Consider the following 17439-nt stretch of genomic DNA (forward strand, 5'->3'; position numbering starts at 1 on the left):
CTGGGATCGAGTCCCACGTTGGGCTTCCTGCGTGGAGCCTGCTTCTCCCTCTGCCTGTGTCTCTGCCTCTCTCTGTGTCTCTCATGAATAAATAAATCTTAAAAACAAAACAAAACAAAACAAAACCTCTGAGTCTTTTTCCTGGCTTTTCAAGGCCAGAAAGATTTTCTGCTTTATTCAAACTAAGCAGAGGTGCCTGGATGGCTCAGTTGGTTAAGCATCTGACTCTTGATTCTAGCTTTCAGCTCAGGTCAGATCTCAGGGTCACGATCTCAAGCCCTGGGGCGGGGGGTGGGGGGGGGTGGGGGGGTGTTAGTCTGCACTCAGCAGAGAATCTCCTGGAGATTCCCTCTTTCCCTCTGATTCTCCTTCTGCACCATTCCCCACTTGCACTCTCTCTCTTTCTAAAATAAATCTAAAAAAAAAAAAAAAAAGCAAAGAAATTGGTAATGTTAAGGCTAGTAGTTCAACATGGGACTGGAAATATTCAATGAATATATTTTTTATAGTTGATTGACTCTAGGGCTCCAGCAATAGAAACATATTTACTAATGTTAAGAGGAGTTGTTAGGGGATTCCTGGGTGACTCAGTAAGTTAAGTGTCTGCCTTTGCCTCAGATCCTGATCTCAGGGTGCTGAGATCGAGCCCCATGTCAGGCTCCAGTCTGCTTCTCCTTCTCCCTCTGCTCCTCCTTCCTGCTTGTGCTTGTGTGTGCTCTCTCTTTCTCAACTAAAACCTTAAAAAAAAGAAAATATCTTGAGGATCAGAGTCAAATAATGTCTGTGCAGTTTTAATCAGTAAAGGTTTGGTTGAATTGAAAGGGAAAAGAGGCTCATTAGAGGGCCAAGAACAAATAGAGTGGCAATTTTATGTAATCCCACACCCTTAGGGAGGAATCCAATCTGTATAGCCATGTTATTAGCTCTGTTGTTGTTAATGTAGACTGAGCAATGGAAGTGGATATTCTGACAGTTGACTGAATTCAAACAACCACATGAGGTAAGACTGGATTGCTAGACTGGAGGATGTCAATGGTAGATGTGTTTGCTGCTCCGTTTCTAGTATCCTTTCTAATAATGGAGATCAATTAGAAACCAGTTAACACCAGTTCAGGCGAGAGAAAACTACATGGAGGGCAGCCCAGGTGGCTCAGTGGCTTAGCGCCGCCTTCACCCAGGGCGGGATCCTGGGGACCCAGGATCGAGTCCCACATTGGGCTCCCTGCATGGAGCCTGCTTCTCCCTCTGCCTGTGTCTCTGCCTCTCTCTCTCTCTCTCTCTCTCTCTCTCTCTCTCTGTGTCTGTCATGAATAAATAAATAAAATCTTTAAAAAAAAAACTACATAGAAATGGATAAATGTGGAATGTGTTAGGCAGCAAGCATGCTGACAGGACTTGCTGATAAATGGGAACCCTAGGAAAAGAGGGTTTTTGGCTTGAGCAATTAGGTAGAACAGGGTGCTGTTTAGTATTTTAGTCATGGTAGACATCTCAAATAAATATTAAGGAATGGTAGAAATTGTGCTTTTTAATTCTGTTAGCTTATGGCAATGGAGAGAGCTCTCGGGGAGAGATGCTGGTTTTTTGGAAACTCAGGCCAGAAAAGTACTCTGGTATGTTAGAACACTAGACATTTTATTTAAAAAAATTAATGACAGTTAGATGCTAAAGTATAGAAAGTCATTCTTAAAGTATTAGGACATATGATTTGTTCCCAGGGTCCAACCTTGAAAGCAGGCATGAGCCTATCAATGATTAGCCCTGGTCTTCCTTAATAATGGTGCTCGGAATTCATTAGAAAAAAGAGCATACTTTTCAACAGTGTTGCCACTTGAAAATGAAGTGGGAATTGAAAACTAGGGTATAAAAATGTATCTTCTATCAGATATTTTTCCATTTCCTACATGTTGAATTAAAGACCCATACCTGACCGAAGAATCACTTAGTCATAGGAATGATAAAGTTTTGGATTAGGAGAACTCCAAGAGTTGAGTTCTGAACTCAGACCTCTTCATAGCCATGTGACCATGACCTTTGAGCTTTTGTTTCCTTATTTGTAAAATATTTGCCCCACATGCCTCATGGAGCTGTTAAAAGTCCCAAATAAGATCTTAAATACTTTAGAGACTGAAGCAGTGACTGATGTTTGTGAGGAAATGGTTATATAGCTTAAAACATTTAACACAGGATGACCTCAGAAGGCCTTTTAACAAAGACCAAGAGGATGGGGAAGTAGTGCCGTGGGTCACCCTCTGTTGTGAATCTTGAGGCTGTGGTTTCCACTAGGTTGTCATACCTAACTGTATGGACCTATTTATTCTCAGTGGTCTTACAATTCTTAACCAAAATGTCTTATGAAACAGTCGGCCCCAGATACATTTCAATACTATAAAGATAATAAAACATAAAAGAAATTTTGGTTTTGCTGTCTTATTTGGTAGTTGAAGCTGTATTGCTGTATTCCTGGCCTTCATGCCAAAATGAAAGGCAGCAAAATATGGTTAGTATTTTTTACTTTTAAGTTTTCTCCCCTTTAGCTGACCTTTAGGCTCTGGCATGGGATTTCATTTGGTTTATTTGGGAGTATCTTTTCCTTAAGAAGTGAAAAGTATAAATATGCCAGAGGCTTGCTAGTATATGAAAGCAGCTGTTGGTCAGCAAGAGAATGGAAGGGGAAAAAAAAGGATTGGGGATGGCAAAAAGCAAAGGAAGAGGGAGGAGAAATGTAATTAAAAGCAGAGAAAAAGCTTCAATCATTTCAAAAAGTCTCAAGTTTCCTTTAAAAAAAAATCTGTCTTTGAGTTCAGGCACAAAAATTTGAGGTGATTACAAAAGGAGGGATTAATCCTTTGAGGGGAATGAATAAAATTAGGGAAGACTGGAAGACAGAGCTTCAGGAGGTTAGACCATAAGATGGTGGAGAGGAAAGAGAAGGTCCTTTGTGGAAACATGGCTGGTTTATAAGGATATGCAGTCTCTGAAGATAGGCTGGATTGCTGTATTAGTTGTGTGTAAAATGTGCTTTCTTGGGGTGACGGGTGGCTCAGTTGTTTCGGTGTCTGTTGATTTCAACCCAGGTCATGATCTCAGGGTCATGAGATTGAGCCCCATGTGGGGCTCCATGCCCAACACTTAAGCTTCTCTGTCTCTTCTCCCCCTACTCCCCCTGACCTCATGCTTGCTCTCACATATGCTTTTTCTCTCTCCAAAATAAATAAAAATAAAACAAAATGTGCTTTCTTGCTGAGATATATGAAGTCAGCCTCTTCCTCCCTCTGCTTAAGTAAGCCCAGTGCTATGTAATTCTGGTCAACTGGAAAAAGTATTTTTACCAACAACAGCTAGTTTTTTTCATTATTGAGAATATCTGGACTGAATTCACTGGCTTTTTTTTTTTTTTTGGTTTGATTCAGACTACATTATTGTCTAAGAGATTTCTCTGATGTCGTTTTTTAAAAATCTTTTCTAATTTACTTTTCCTTCTGAATTCATGGTTTTTGAAACATTTTTTTAAAAGACAAACAAAAAGTGGAGAGATTTTGACAAACTTCTCTAGCTGAAGTCCTCTAGTTCTTTTTCCCCACCCTCACTCCCTAGAGACAGCCTATTATCATGAATTTATTTCTTTATTTATTTTTATAGATTTAAAAAATTTTATTTATTCATGAGAGACACAGAGAGAGGTAGAGACACAGGCAGAGGGAGAAGCAGGCTCCCTGGAGGGAGCCCGTGGGACTCGATCCCAGGTCTCCAGGATCACACCCTGGGCTGAAGGCGGTGCTAAACCACTGAGCCACCCGGGCTGCCCTATTATTTTGAATTTAGTGTGCATCTTTGCAGTGCAATGTGTGTGTGTGTGTGTGTGTGTGTGTGTGTGTGTGTGAGAGAGAGAGAGAGAGAGAGAGAGAGAATATGTAAATTCTGTGACAGTCATTTGGTGATTTTTGTTTGTTTCTTACTGTTTTTCAGGGTCTATCTGAATGCATATAAATCTCAGTCCCTCGTTTTAGCTATTTAATTTTTATTTCACTATGAATATTTTAGTTTTCCAAACCCTTTGGTGGATCTTTAAGTTGTTTTTATTTACAGACAGAACTCCAGTGAACAGCAGCCACATGTGTATCCCTTATGCTTTCCTTGTTGTTAGTTGTTGGTTTCGTCGTCCTTGTTGTTATAGTTTTTGCTGCTTCCGTGGCTTGATTTTTTCCTAAGTATCTTACTGAAATTCTCCACTTGTCCCACCACTTTGGTATTCACATCATCATTTGGGGGAGAAGGAGGGATGAGGATACCCTTTCATAACTCAGAATACCAATTTCTTTTATTAGGTTGGGAGGTTCTGAAATTTTCTTTTCCTATGGATTCTCTTTGGAATCTGATAACTTTGGCAACTTTTGCATTTCAGTATTTTGTTTTTATTATATCCAATAGCTGTTTTTCATAAACATCAATAACTCCTCACCTCTTCCTTTTTCTCCCTTCTTTATTCCTTTTAACTCCTAGAATACTTCCCACCCACTAAGTGTAGGCCTATTCACTGATCTCCAGGCCAGTTCAGGCAATTCTTGTGTTACCTAAATTCAGCGTGATCTAGCCAGAGCTGATATTTATGAAAGAATTTCTTAGAGCATTCTTAGCCAAAGTAAGCATTAAAAAATATAAGCCTTCACCTTATATTAGAATTATTATTGATAAATTTTATTCAGGGACCATATGTTTCAGTGACTTTCATTTATAATTTCTTTGGACTCTTTAATCCACTATATTTATTATTGCAAGGTTGAGTATATTTTTAGTTTTTATGCTCCTTGTCTTTTCCCCTTTAAATGTGGATGCTATTCAGAGCTTTGAGCGTTTTTGGAATGCTGAAGTGTTACACATGAAAACTGTTACTCTTCTCTAATAATACACTCTCCCTGCTGGGAGTGTTTGAGTAGGACTTCCTTTCTTAACTAATTTGGGCCACCACCTCATGTATGAATATATATTTATGACATTTTAACCTCATGAATATGTGTACTATCTTAAAGATTTGATAAGAATTTCTTTGTGAAGTATTTTTTAGACAATTGATAAAACCTTAATGTAGAAGCCTTGGTAATAAGTATAACTATGAAATAGCAGATGCCTGTATATTTTCTTGCAGATTTATTCATATCTTAGGATATGGTTCAGGTCACAAGTATTGTGGTTGGAAAGTAACTTTTGGATCTAGACTTAACTCCAGTTTTAACTTAAACAAAGTATTCCATCAAAAGTATAAGCTCTGTCTATATGCTCAGATGTATCTGTTGTGTCACTCAATAGGCAGTTTTGTTTAGTGAATTATTTCCTGCAGGCAATGTAATTACTAAGTTTTTTTTTTTTAAGATTTTATTTATTTATTCATGAGAGACACAGAGAGAGAGAGAGGCAGAGACACCGGCAGCGGGAGAAGCAGGCTTCATGCAGGGAGCGGGACGTGGGAAGATCATGCCCTGAGCTGAAGGAGGCACTAAACTGCTGAGCCACCCGGGCTGCCCTTCAAGGGTTGAAGAGTTCTTTACCTGCTCTTTTTCACGTCAATCCCACAATTTATATATGCTGGGGAGAAATATTCCTATTTTTAATCTTTCTTTAGAATAAGATTATGTTCTTATATGATTCACTAATAGTATGGAGTTTTGTTTTCCCTTTCACTGGAAACTGCTTTAACAATCTTTGATATCTAACTCAAAAATAATTTTAAAAAAATTAAAATTAACTTTTTTAAACTACAATAGATTGTAGTCACCTTCTTGGGATATTTCATCCGGATATATAACGGAAGCCTTCTGTTTCTGTAGGAGTAAGAAATATAAAGAACTTTCTTCTCAAAATTATATTTTGTTTACATAATTTTTTAAAAAACATATTTTTTTCCCTTCTATTAAAACATGCTCATTTAAAACAAAACAACTTAAAAAGAGTAAAGGAGGCAGTCTGTCTTCGTGCTGCTGCTTGTCAAGAAGTTCCTGTAGCAGGTCCACCGGTATACAGCTCACCACAGTATAAGGGAGCTCTTGTCTTTCTGAGGTTTCCCAGCATTGTTATTACTAGAAGAGGTACTGCGCATTTGTTAGGGGAAAATGCAACTTAGTTTGTATCAACTTTTTGTAAGTCTTACCTTACCTGTTACTCATTAATACTAAGAAACCTGCAACTTGTTAGTGAAACAAACTTTAATAAATTTGACATAGAGGAGCACCTGGGTGACTCAGTGGTTGAGCATCTGCTTCAGCTCAGGTCATGATCCTGGGGCCCTGGGAGCTTGCTTCTCCCTCTGCCTATGTCTCTGCCTCTCTCTATGTGTCTCTCATGAATAAATAAATAAAATCTTCTAAAAAAAATTGACATAGAGAGGAAACATTTTTCTTTAATGTATGGAGGTATTGTCTAGTCTTTCATGAATGGAAATCCAAAAGAAAAAGATTAATTCAGCCATTTATTAAATAAGTGTTTATTTCTGGCTTCCCTTGTGCTAGACACAGTTTGGGTGCAAACAGACAGGAATTTTTCTTTTGTACATTCCAGATACAGTAGGATAGATGATTTTATGTGCTAGACGAAAAAATGAAGTAGTGAAGGAGAACAGGATGGTAGCCTTGGGGGCGGGGATGGTATTTTTAAGGGTGTCAAGGAAGGCCTCACCGAGATAGTGACTATTATAGAAAAACCCAACAATGGTGAGGGAGTGTGCCAGGAGAATATCTAGGGGAAGAGTTATTCAGGTGGAGAAAAAGGCAAGTACAAAGCCCTGAGGCAGGAATGGGCCTGTTCTGTCTCAGGAACAACAGCAAAGAAGGCAGTTTGACTGGAACATAGTGAGCTTAGGAAAACATAATTGGAGGTGAGGCCAGAGAGGTAATGAGGTCCGATTGACAGGCCAGGCCTTTTTCAACCCTAACAAGGATTTTGGCTTTTATTCCAAGTGAGATGGGAAGTCATTGGAGGTTCCATCAGAGGCCACGATTAAACTATAAAGGTAAAAACAAAAAATACTGTATCTTGGCTTTGCTTTCAGAAGCTTTGGATTATTTCTTATACTAATGTGGGTTTTAACTAATGGCTCCTGGTAGCCATATGTAGATTTAAACTTTTGTGTCCATACTATAAATTTCCCTGAAAATATAGGTCTTAGGTGTTTCATTTAAATTCAAAGAAAGTACGATAGGAAAGACAGTCTATAAGTATTCATTCCTAGATAACCCTTCTTTATTACTGACTTCTTATTATGAATTGTCTTGGAAAAAAGTCAGGGGTGTATTCCGTGTAAGACATTGTATTCACTGATACAGGAGGATATATACATATATGTGTGTATGTATGCATATACATATGTAGCTACTCTATTTTAATATGTCTTGAACATTTTTATTATGAAATACAAAACAAAAATGCATAAAACATGACTGTATAAAGATGAATTCTAAAAAGCAAGTACCTATATAACCACCACTTAGACCTAGAAAATATTGCCAGCACCCAGAAGTTTGCTGTATTGTGCATTCCTTCTAAATCATAACCCATACTCTTGTGCAGAGGCTGACATTTTTGATAATCATTTTCTCTATGATTTTACCACCTATTCTTGGAAACCATTATAATTTAGTTTTGTCTGTTTTTGAACTTTATATAAATAGAATAATATATCTATGTTGTTCTGTGTCTTCTTTCAGAACCTAACAATATGTTTGTAACTTTCATCCATGTTGTTATATAGAACAGTAGTTCAATTTCATTACCATATAAGCTTCCTAGTACATGGATGTACCATAATTTATGTATACATTCTACTGTTGATGCTTTAGGCTGTTAGAACAATGCTGCTATGAACATTCTTGTTTATGTGTGCTGATGGATGTCCTGATGGAATTTCTCTAGGCCATATTTAGGAGTGGAATTGCTGGATTTTTAGTTTATTAGATAATAAACTTTTTCAAAAGTGGTTGTATTAATATTAATTTGCGTTCCTACCTACAGTGTGAGACATGTCCCTGTTCCTCCCAGTCCTCACCAGTATTGTCAGACTCCTTAAATTTTGCCAATCCATTGGGACTGAAAGTGTTCATTGTAGCAAATTAATTGAGAGACCAAAGCCTTAAGTTTAAAAAAATTAGAGTAAGGAACTAAAGGTATTGGTTTCTGTTTTAAGAATCACCAACATTCAGAGCATTTTTATTTCTTAAGAGTTGGTTGGCATCTTCTGCCTAGCAGTACTTAACAGAGTTTTAAGAGGTATTTGTCTACTCTCAGAGGGTCAGGAACCTTGTCTGGTTTTTTGTTGTTGTTATTGTTTTTACCACTGTGTCTGAAAGAATGCCTTGCACAGTTGGTGTTGAGTAAATATTTGTTAAATGAATTCAGCCTGACTCTTGATACTCTTAAATCTTCTGATCAAGGTTGACCTGTTTTAGCATCAGTAGTTGAGGACAGTTTTTAGTAAGGGCTTCTTCCATTATTAATGATGATGTTGGTATTGACTGATTTATGAAAATAAGAGAAGCTTATTTGTATATGTACCAGTTAAAGTTAGTGTTTACATTTGCAAGAAAAGATGCCATTTTTAAGAAATCACTCAAGTGTGTATTCAGTACTTCATTTTTCCACAAAAGGCAAGAGGGTGCTAGAATTTTCTGCCTATGTTAGGCTTCTAGAAGCCTGGCAACCACTCTTATCTCTGTTTCTGTTTTGAGTTACTTTGTAGACTTTGGGAGATAATTAGGGTGGTGGTGGTGTTTTAGCCAAGACACCTCCCCAGTCTTCACCAGGAACCTCACTGTAGTAGCAGTTAAAACTGTAGGATAAGTGGCTTTGTTTAAATGTATCTTTCTTAGGGTAATTGACCCACAGAGCACTTTTTATAAAGGGCATTTTACATAAAGAGAAAATCGTTCTTTCAACAGTTTGTGAGGTAGCCGACACATGTGATGCTAACACCCCCATGCTTGTATGTGTTGACATGAAGCAAACCACTTACTTCGTTTTTGCTGCACTCATAGGCCAGTTGATTAGAAGAATTAGCTTGGATTTTTCGGACTTTCATATATCTAAGTATATAATCTTTTTGAGAGATGACTAGAAAATAGAATATTCAGAACTATTGATAAACAGAAGAATGGTAATTTTGACTAGTAAATCCTAGCAAATGTATTACCTGCTTTTGTAAAATTTTCCCTTTCAGAATAGCCAAAATAAGTAAAGACTTGTATGAGATTCAGAGTCTAGTTAAGTCTGATTCATCATCTCTATTTCCAACAGAGATTTCCTGTTAGACAAGACAAATTAGAGTTCTTCCTACTGACTTAACTTGGTGAGTTTTTACATAGTTTTATTTTAAACATAGTTTAAGATTATGAGGAAAAAAGCAAATGAAATACACGAAGATATTTACCATGACTTTAAAAAATGCACATCTGGAGTACAATCTACTGTTTCATTTCAATGCAAATGGTATGTAAAGTTGGAAGTCATATAAAGTAAACATGTAAAGTTTTTGGTTTTTTTGAATAATGAGCATTACAAATGGTGTTAAACGTTTTTCATAAGTGACTTCAAAAGAAGTCTTATTCGAAATATTCTTTCTTGATGTAAACTTAGCTATTTGTTCAGATCTTCTCTGGTGACTACAGCTTGTAATAGAAGGCTTTACACTAATGGTGGAAGGGAGAAAAGTTTGGATTTACATTTGTAATCAGTAATATAGAGACCTTAGAGTATGATGATTTTTCTCCCTAGAAAAGATCTTCAGGGAAATGAGAATTACAGTTTATAAACAGAAATAAAGCAACTCAGGGGCTTCATTTTACAATGTTCAAGGCATTTGATTCTGAGCAGATTGCCTTTGTGTATGAATGTCGAGCTCATCTCTGTATGGGTAACTTAAAAAATATTTCTACCATTCGGGCCAGCATCTTAAAAATTTTACTTTTTTAATGCTTCAAATGTTTATGTATGTTTTTACAGAGTTTAATTGGGTAAAATAGGTATTATTGCATTTTGGTCTTTTAAAATCTGACAAATTGTGAGGAGCCAGGAAATTCTGTTAAGACAGACATTCTGTCTAACTTTCCCCTGTTTTGTCTGCCTGTGTGGTTTTACTTTTTCCTTGTGTCATGAATTTTGGAATGAACATTTAAAACTGAGAACTTCCTGCTTGTCCTTTGTTCCATTTAGCTTAGTTAGAACCTTAACATTAACACAGAAATTGGCTTATTCTTAATAACTTTAGAATAAGAGGGAATTTATTTTCTGCAGATGGTTTCTAAGTAAAGAGCATGGACATGGATCTATATGAAAGTCATCAGGTTTTTTCTAGCAAGACCACAGTTAAAGGAGATTAAAGCAAAAATATACTTCGATCTCTCTTTCATAGTTGAAGGGAGTTGTAAGCGTCTCTTATAAAGAACAACACCTTCAGAGAATACCACATTCTATACTGCTAGATAGTAGTAGTTAATACTTAAGAGAATAAGGGTACCTGGATGGCCTTTGGCTCAGGTCGTGATCCCCAGGTCCTGGGATCGAGCCCCGCATCCGGCTCCCCGCAGGGAATCTGCTTCTCCCTCTGCCTATATCTCTGCCTCTCTCTCTCTGTCTCTCATGATTGAATAAATAAAGTCTTTAAAAAAAATGCTAGAGAGAATTGGTTGCCCTTGTAGTATACCAAATTTTCTGGAGTAGATGGGCCTTTTCAGCTTCGAATTTAATGAACTTAGTCCACACAGTACCCCTAAGACCAGTTTGGACGATCTTCTTTGATATGTATTCCTTGAGGTCTTTCTGTAGCCAACTTGTGTTGGCAAGAAATATTTTTAAATGGCATGACTAAAGTATAGATGGCTGAAGAGAACTGTATGTTAGATTTGGCTTCTAGAAAAGCCAGAGGACCCTGTAGGGTTATGCAATCTCTGCCTGTTTGCTTCATGAAATGAGTCTTCTGTTTTTGAATTCCTTGCAGATTGGACACACTTAATTGTATTAGGGCCAAGCCTTTCATTTGTTTACTATTTGAATTTTATGAGGTTCTCTGTAGTTGAGGGTGAAAAACTATAATCTCCCAAATCTCGAAACAGCTTTGAGAATATAATTATATAATAAACATATCTTCTTAGCCATAAGGTTTTTTCCCTCTTCCTCCTCCTCTTCCTTCTTTTTTTAAATTCTGTTCTAGCTCTTGTTTTAGAATGAATTTTCTCAACCTAGAGGAGAAATCTTTGATAACACGTGGGATGTGTTAAAATATTCATCTTTCCTAAGTTTGCTCTTTGTGGCCCTAGAGATTTTTGTCCAAGTCATCAGTGTAATCAACACAGTATTATAATTTGCAGAAAGAGAGAAATTGCTGATTATTTGGTTCTGCCTATCTAACTTCATTTCTGAAGGTGTTTTCCTTTGGAACTGAGATCCACTTTGAAGTGAAATAGCCCCTTTATAATCAGATTTGTTTACTGATTTGAATTCATGTCATTCCATTTCAGACATCTCCCAAATGATGGATTTTGAAAGTGGTTTGTGGAGAAGCTTAATCTGATGAACCGTATCTACCTTTTTTTTTTAAGTGGTTGGAAGAATTGTTTTTGTTTTTGTTTTCCTAGCAGGGGTTCAGTAATTAACAACAGCAGCACATCACCTGATGGTATTAGCCCAGACCTTGTGAGACCTATGCTTATTGCAGCCATGATTGGTTGTGCTGGATCCCCTATCTAAGAGGAGATAAGATCGTGTTCTATAGATGCATTTAGCTCAGTTAGTCATTTTTACCTAAATTAAAAAGCAAAACAATTCAAAAAGTCTTTTTTTTAAGGTCTCAAGAGATGCTATCCTATAAGACTGCTGAATGGCATCTGCCCCTTTTCAGGACAGACCTTTGCATTTGGAACAGCATGCATTTGCATTCTCCTTGGATATGTTTTTGAGGTAGTGAACTATGCTAGTATGTCTGTATCAACAACCCTTATATAATTGATGGTTTTTAGGGAGAGGGAATGATTCCCCAGCCCTTAACTTAAATTGGCAATAAATTTTTTTACTCTTTCATTTTTCTGGTAACTGGAAGAGTTTCATCCAAAGTGAGAATTATTCCATATTTTAACCTTTGAGCTGGCTGCTAAGGTCTCCTTGGGGACAAGGACACTTTGCAGTTATTTATAACCTGTAGAGAAGGGCAGTAGGCTGTAAACAGCCAGCACACACTAAGGTTTGGGAGCCAGTGGGAGCTGTTTGTTGGTTATCCTACTCTTTCCATGACTTGAGATTCTTTCATGTACCTTCTTGTTCGTCTTCATCTTGGCTTTGTCTGGATGAGCCTTACTAGCCAGGCTATTTCTGTAAATCTCATAACACTTAGATTGAGAAGAAGGTAAAATAGCCTTTTATGTTATGAAAGTATATCTAACCCGTACAATCATTTCAGTAACTATGCTCACCTAAGGTATCTGTAAACTGAAGAATCTTAAAGGTAGTGACCGGCATACATATTAGTATACTTGTTTCTGAGTTTTCCTTGAATATAATAGTTGCAAGAATAATTCAACTCTTAATTAGATAAATATTTGGCAGTGGCAGAAAATATGTTCTATAAATTAGCCTGGTATCGAAAACTTAGTTATATGTCTAGGCATGTTTCAAAGGTATGTCTGTCTCTATATATTTATACAGGGACATGTTTACATGTGTATATATTCAATGTTAAATATCTTTTCTCTGTACTTCATTTTTAAGAAAATCAAACCTCACATCAGATATGAAAATTTAATGTCAAATCTAAGTAAAGATGCTAAGGATCTGCCTCAGTTTTATTGATATGTTGGAATTTTATTATATAGACTACAACTTGAAAGAACCCTCAAGGTCTATCTTGAATTCCTGGTAGCTATTGTAGTGATACTTTTTATAATCAAGACTGGCCTATTCTGGAAAATATGCTTATGTTACTGTTGTCTTAGGATTTGGGAACTCCCCATTTAGCTTTAAAGGCTTAATTACCTTTTTCTCCCAAGTTTTCTTGGACTTTTTTTTTTAATTGAAGGAGAGTATAGTTTTGGAACATAATGAGTTCTTTGAAATTGAAATGAGATCAACTGATACTTTTCTTTTTGAAAATGTTTTATTGTTTTAAAAATGCGCCTGGATTCCTATAGCTGATATTCACTCAGCAACTCCCAAACTTTAATCTTCTAACTGGAGCTCATTAAGGAAAAATATGATTCTCAAAGACAGTAATCTAGTTATTCAACAATTTTACTGAACAAATATTTACTGGGTGCCTGTTATCATACCATTTTAAGCATGGGGAATACTCTTCCCTGATTGAGCTTAACTTCTGGTGGGAAAGACAATGGACAAGTGAGAAATTGAAAACAAGATCATTTCAGATAGTGATAATGAAGAAAATAAAAAAAGGTAAGGTAATGAGAGGGGCAGGCTGGAAGTGTGAGGTCAAGGAAGGCCTCTCTGAAGATATTATATTGATAGGACACTTAAATGATAAGGAGCTAGCTATGAAAAGATCTGACGGAAGAAAGAGCTTTCCAGGCTGAGGAAAAAGCCTGATGTGCTAAGTAGAATTAAAGACCTGAGTGACTAAAGGATGGTGATTTGAAGGGTAAGTGTTAGATGAGGTCAGGGACATACACTGAGGTCTTGGCAGTCATGACAGAGGTAGATTTTACTCAGATAGCAGTGGAAACCACTGGAGAATTCCTAGCTTGTCTCTCATAAGGGTCTGATTTGTAAGCCATCTCATCATTTAGAAAAATTAACTGTAAAGGCTACTAATAGCTTTAAAATTTTTTAAATTTTATTTGGAAAGGTAATATATTCACATGGCTCAAAATTCAAATAGTACAAAAAGGAAATACAATGGAAAGTCTCATTCCCACTCAAGTACCCCAGTTTCCCACTTTTGGAAGTAACCAGTATTCCTAGAATCTTACATAGCTTTATAGAGAATATTATGTATATGTTAAAATAAATAAATATTTTTGCCTCTTTAAATAGGACCTTCTCATTTTTTTCCACAGATTTTTGTTACATTGTCTATCTGTATCATAATTCATTTAATCAAACCCTTGTTGATGGACTTTTAGGTTGTTTCCATTCTTTTGTGATTACAAATAATGCCACAGTGAAAAAGTGTTTTATATTTGTCATATTAAATATATCAGTAGGATAAAGTGAAACTCTAAATTTCTAGAAGTGAAATTGCTGGATCAAAGGATATGTGCATTTCTTATTCATTCTGATATACTTTTCCCTTCATGGAGAGTGTAACAATTTATACTCTAATCAGAAATGTTCTCTTTACCCTGAGCAAGTGTTATCAAACATTTTGATCTTTGCCAATTCACTGGGTGAATCAGTGTGTGGTTTAATTTGCATTTATCTTATTATGAATGAGAGTTGAACATGTTTTCATATATTCCAGAGCCACTGGTATTTACATTTCTGCAAACCATGGGCTATTCTTCACCCATTTTTCCATTAGGCTGTTGACTTTTCTTTTTGATCTTTAGATTCACATAACATGAAATTCTTTTGTTAAAGAATTAAAACAGGGATCCCTGGGTGGCGCAGCGGTTTAGCGCCTGCCTTTGGCCCAGGGCGCGATCCTGGAGACCCGGGATCGAATCCCACGTCGGGGTCCCAGTGCATGGAGCCTGCTTCTCCCTCTGCCTGTGTCTCTGCCCCTCTCTCTCTCTCTCTCTGTGTGACTATCATAAATAAATAAAAATTTTAAAAAAAGAATTAAAACAAATACTGTGTATGTCTCTATAAAGACAGAAACAGTTATCTTTAACTTGTAAATTTTATGTAGTGTGAATCTAATAAAGGATATAAGAGAAACTCCTATCTTTCCTTTGTTTATTGAAGTCTCCTGATTTTTTTTTAATTTATCGACACTTCTTAAACTAAAAACAAGTACTTAGTATTTTGTTAGACAAGTACTTAGTATTTTGTTAGACTTATTGCAATAAGTTTACCTATGACAAATTTTTCAAAAGTCATTCAAACCTTGCAACAGAGGAAGTCCGTATGACCTGTAATAATCTATCTTTAGGGTAATGAGAAAGAGGTTATTACCTCATAGGCTGTATATTACGGAGGACACTGTAACAGAAGAAATACAGACATTACTTTGAGGTCACATCAGTTTCTTGAAAATGATTATATCCAAGTCTTCCCAGAGTTTTGTGGTTGGGTTTTTTGTTTTTGTTTTTGGAGTTTGTTGTTGTTTTTTGCATCTTCTTTTTGGGAAAATACAATGTCTCTCAGGTTTATAGATTTTATTTATTCATGAGAGACACACAGAGAGAGAGAGAGAGAGAGAGAGAGGCAGAGGAAGAAGGCTCCATGCACGGAGCCCAACGACACGCCCTGGGCTGAAGGCAGACACTAAATCACTGAGCCACCCAGGGATCCCCTGTCTCTCAGGTTTAAAATAGTTATGACATTGGGCTTTTTTTCCTTACTTGGAAACTGTACAAGGCCTTAAATTAAAAGAAGAAAAAGTAATAAGTGTTTAAAAAGTCCCTAATAAACCATTCTTTTAAGAAGCTATGTTCCCAGCCATTAGCTTGTGCATGTTTGTGTGTTATGTTGAACCCCATGAAATTGCCAATGTTTGGCTAGTTTGGACTTACAAAACAATTTCATGGTTCAGTCTCCTATCTCCTCAGTCTTATTCTTGTATTATTTTTATTTATTTTTTTAATTACTGTAATTTTTTAAATTCCTGGATCTATATGGCTAACTTACAGATAATCATGTATGTGATATGCCTGTGTTGGTTGTTGATACTTTTTTTAATTCTCTGGATGACTGGATGGGATTGAAGATGGAGGAATGCTTACAGGGAATAAAAGAAAGATAAAAAAGAACTGTAGAAGCTCTTTGTTTTGTTTTGTTTTTTTCTTTTTTTTATTTATGATAGTCACAGAGAGAGAGAGGGGGGCAGAGACACAGGCAGAGGGAGAAGCAGGCTCCATGCACCGGGAGCCTGACGCCGGGTCTCCAGGATCGCGCCCTGGGCCAAAGGCAAGCGCTAAACCGCTGCGCCACCCAGGGATCCCTGTAGAAGCTCTTTGTAACACTTATCAGAGAGTCCCTTTTTTTTTTTTTTTTAAGATTTATTTATCTATTTATGATAGACATAGAGAGAGAGAGAGAGAGAGAGAGAGAGGCAGAGACACAGGAGGAGGGAGAAGCAGGCTCCATGCCAGGAGCCCGACGCAGGACTCGATCCTGGGACTCCAGGATTGCGCCCTGGGCCAAACGCAGGTGCTAAGCCGCTGAGCCACCCAGGGATCCCCTTATCAGAGAGTCCTAACCCAGCTCTGCGTATACTTCAGGTTAAACTATTGGGACGTTTTCCTCCATTGTACAGGGTATTCATCTTCTGTTCTCAAAGAATCCTGATTACATAAGAGTTTAATTCAAATTCCTGATTCATGTTTTCAAAATGAAGGAAATTCTATCCGGACTCTTTCCCCCTTGTAGAATGCAGATACACTTGGTCCTGGATGAGAACCTTAGTTTTACCGGGGCTAATACTTGAGAGTGCCAAGGAGTTTTTGGCTTTATGTGTAACTCACCGAAAAGAACAAATTAATGATTCTCATTACATTGCAATTCTAATATACTCAGCACTGTTCAAAGGGCTCTTTTGGAGATATGTGAGAGAAACAAACAGAAAAGTTAATGAACTAGATAGAATGCAACTGGATAAATGTTTCTCAGTCATCAGAGTATTTTCGCTGAATGCCTTGTTTTAGGCAGGCTGTGCTAGGTGACAAGACATAAAGAAGAATGGCAAGTTCCTTTTAAAGAGCTTCAAGTCTACTGAAGGCAGCAGAAGTGTTCATAAGTGTAAAAGATGGCAAAAAAGAAGTGCATCCTATAGGCTCCATTGAAAGCACCATGCATGTGCATCATGACAGCATTAGTATATTTTCTTTTTTTTTGTCTACTCTCCAGAGTTTTACCTTTCTTATAAAGATTTTATTTATTCATGAGAGACAGAGGCAGAGACATGGGTAGAGGGAGAAGTAGGCTCCCTATGGGGAGCGCATTGCCGGCAGAACTCCATCCCAGGACCCTGGGATCATGACCTGAGCCAAAGGCGGACACTCAGCCACTGTGCCCTGCTCTCCAGAATTTAATGTTTTCATTAGAATATTACTACTACTATATTGATTGACTGGAGTCTCTTGGCAAAAATAATTAACAACTTTATGGTCTCCTAATACCTGCTGAGATGCGTTCTATTAGTGATTGCTATTGGTTGCTAACTTGTTACTACCTTCGTTGGAAGTTGAGCAGTATTACAGTTGACAGATATTTTAAAGTATATTTTTTAGTGTGACTCAGAAGACATGTCACCTCATGGGTCAGGATTTAATAGAGTAAACAGGAAAATAA

The 17439-nt window shown here is 37.0% G+C and overlaps 1 protein-coding gene across 2 annotated transcripts in view; it reads left to right on the forward strand.

The window, feature by feature from the left end:
* The window catches only part of LOC121473398 (speckle type BTB/POZ protein), a 67265-nt gene that overhangs the window by 23946 nt on the left and 25880 nt on the right, over nucleotides 1-17439 (forward strand). The window contains exon 2 of one of the 2 annotated variants that reach the window (XM_041725739.1): nucleotides 9280-9331. The exons of the other annotated variant lie outside the window; for it this stretch is intronic. The gene's annotated coding sequence lies outside the window, so the exon portion shown is untranslated. The remainder of the gene's footprint in view (nucleotides 1-9279; nucleotides 9332-17439) is intronic. 2 annotated transcript variants of the gene reach the window in all.

The sequence above is a fragment of the Vulpes lagopus genome, chromosome 12 (genome assembly GCF_018345385.1).
Source record: "Vulpes lagopus strain Blue_001 chromosome 12, ASM1834538v1, whole genome shotgun sequence".
NCBI lineage: Eukaryota > Metazoa > Chordata > Mammalia > Carnivora > Canidae > Vulpes > Vulpes lagopus.